The following is a 3,131-nucleotide window of genomic DNA, read 5'->3' on the forward strand; positions in this document are numbered from 1 at the left end:
CAATTATACCATCAAGTAAAATAGGTACAATACATCAAATTGCATTTCAAACATTTGAGAAAGAAGGAAAAATGGGTTTTACAAAAATTATTTTAGAAGATTTATCAAGACTAGGAAAAATTAGTGATTATAATTCATTAACACAAACCTGGGATTTAATTTGGATGTGTGGTAAACACTTGACATTAATTAATATTCCTAATTGGAGTGGTTTTATGGATAGAATAACACAAAACTTACCTTATGAAAAATCTCAAGTATTGTTTTTACCATTTGTTAACCAATCACCTAGTAATTACAATACTATATACTCTGTTTTGGACTTTGCATCGAAAAATATTTCTGAGTTCAACCAAAAAACGTGTTTTGTTACATTCGATCAACCACTTTATATTAAAGCACGTGATATAGTAGCAAGTTGTGAACAAAATACAAACATTTCTAATATTATTGTTCGCTTAGGAGGCTTTCACTTACTTATGTCTTTTCTTGGATGCATTGGTTTTTTAATGGCTGGGAGTGGACTAAAAGATTTACTCAGCACAATTTATGCTCCCATTTCTGTTGATAAAATGTTAACAGGTCATGCGTACTCGAGAAGTTTTAGGGGACATGTATTAGTACAATTAGTATTGGGTAAACTTATTTTCAAAGAACTAAATTTAAATACGGAAGATTACCATGATATTGTAAATAATTTAAATAATTTTCAAAATGATCCCCCAAAATATGGGCAAACTGTTGTAGACATGACAATTTTACACACTCGCTTTAATGAATGCCTAAAAAACCTCGAAAAAAGAGGCCCAACTTCAAAACTATGGGTTCAATATTTTAATATGGTAACTCTAATGAAACATTTTGTAATGGCTGAACGAATAGGGGATTGGAAACTTCATTTACAGTGTGTTCAAAAAATGATTCCATATTTTCATGCTAGTGGACATTTCCCTTATGCTAAAGCTTCACATATATATTTACAAGATATGTATAAGTTAGAATTCAAAATGGAAAAGGAAGAATTTCAAAAATTCACTAGCGAAGGATATTTTACCATTAAACGAACTGATAAGTTTTGGTCGGGTGTGTGGTCTGATATGACAATAGAACAGACACTTATGCGATTGATGAAAAGCTCAGGGGGGTTAACCCACGGACGTGGCATAAGTGACAGTGTTATTATGAAGTGGACACAAAATATGAGTCCAGTCAATGAAGTATGTCAGAGTCTTGAGGATTTCTGTAGTTTAAGTATGGTTTTTTCAGAGCAACACGTTGAACTAAGAAGTGCAAGAATGAAGAGGGACAATTCTGACATAGTAAAACTGACCAATTGGCTATCTTCTTATTATCCATTTCCGGAATGTAAAGTAATTATGTCTATATTTAGTGGACTAATTGGCGATGCTTCTATTAATTGTCATGAAGCCGTTGAAATTGGTAGAGTTTCAATGGACTCTATAGTAGGCAAACATTTCAGTGATGTATCACTAAAAAGAACTAGCCGTGTTTTGACGCTAGCCAGCTTAAATTCCTCAATTAAAGTTAATGGCGAAGTAACTCCGATTGATCCACTGTTATTATTTCAACGTATTTCGTTCATTAAAAAAAGTGATGAAGAACTAAAGGAATATTTGAAATATGAGTTAGCCCCTTATCCTCTTTCAATTTTTAATGAATTAGAGATGAGAAAAAGTCAAAAATCATTAATGTATAAAATGTTCACACCTGTTGTAAATATGGAATTATCAAACTATATTTGTGTTGTTGATGGTGGGTACCTATTACACCGAGTTATATGGCCATCAAATCAAACTTTTGGTAATATTTGTGATTCTTACATATCATATGTTAAAAAAAATTACGGAGAAAAGTCCGTTATCATTTTTGATGGGTATGAAAAAAGTTCACAGAACACAAAAAATGTAGAACGCCTAAAGCGATCCAATAAAACATGTTCTATGGAAATAATATTTAATGAAACAATGCGGAGTACAGTTAACCAAGAGTTATTTTTAGCAAATGAAAAAAATAAAACAAGATTAATTCACATGTTAACAAACAAATTTGAAAAATCTAATATAACTGTGAATCAAGCCTTAGACGATGCAGATACTTTGATCGTGAATACTGCCATTGATTTATCGTTAACAAATGAAACAGTTGTAATAGTTGGTGAAGATATTGACTTATTAATTATTCTAACAGGCCTGGCTTCTACAACCAATAACATTTTTTTCATGAAACCGGGAAAAGGTACAATTGAAAGAAGAATTTATTCAACTAATAGCTTACAATCACAAAAAGATACAAAAAAATCAATTTTATTTGTACATGCATTTTGTGGTTGTGACACGACTTCCTCATTTTATAGAAAAGGTAAAGTACAGTGTTTTAATATTGTTGAGAAGCGGCCTTATTTATTACACTCAATAGAAACATTTTACGATCCTATTGCAAGTAAAGATAATATATGTAAGGCAGGTGAAATGTTTATTCTTGCACTATACAATGCCAGTGAAAAAGAAACGAACCTCAATAACTACCGTTATCAATGTTTCGCAAAAAACGTATCCAGCAGTAAAAATGTGTTATTAACAATTCCACCTTCTGAAGCAGCTGCGCGAGAACATTCATTTCGAGTTTACCATCAAATTCAAATGTGGCTGGGAAATGAAAAAATACCAGTAGAATGGGGTTGGCATCTAAAAAGTGACTTATTATTGCCAATACCCTTAAAAGGTCCTCTGATTCCCGAAATCTTACTAAATTTAATTTCGTGTAACTGCACAAAAGGATGCACTGCTAGTTGTGGATGCCGAAAACATGGTTTAAAATGTTCCACGATCTGCGGATACTGCAAAGGAAATTCATGCCTTAATGCGATGGAAGCTATTGATGAAGATGATATTGAATCAATATCAGATGAAGATAACAAATCAAAAAAAGAAGCAGATGAAATAAACGCTGCTAATCAGGTATATATTTTAAACAATTATAAAACATAATAATAGATTATTTTTCTATATAAATTATTTCGATGTCGTGTTATTCAAATAGGTACATTGCAGTGATGATGATACACCTACAACTAGTGTTCAAAAACGACCAAAATTACATAAAAATTAAGA

The 3,131-nt window shown here is 31.6% G+C and overlaps 1 pseudogene; it reads left to right on the top strand.

Annotated features, from left to right (window-relative positions):
• Positions 1–2,306: 2,306 nt before the first annotated feature.
• On the top strand, positions 2,307–3,127 carry LOC111031601 (annotated as a pseudogene).
• Positions 3,128–3,131: the final 4 nt, after the last annotated feature.

The sequence above is a fragment of the Myzus persicae genome, unplaced genomic scaffold (assembly GCF_001856785.1).
Source record: "Myzus persicae strain clone G006 unplaced genomic scaffold, MPER_G0061.0, whole genome shotgun sequence".
Lineage (NCBI taxonomy): Eukaryota > Metazoa > Arthropoda > Insecta > Hemiptera > Aphididae > Myzus > Myzus persicae.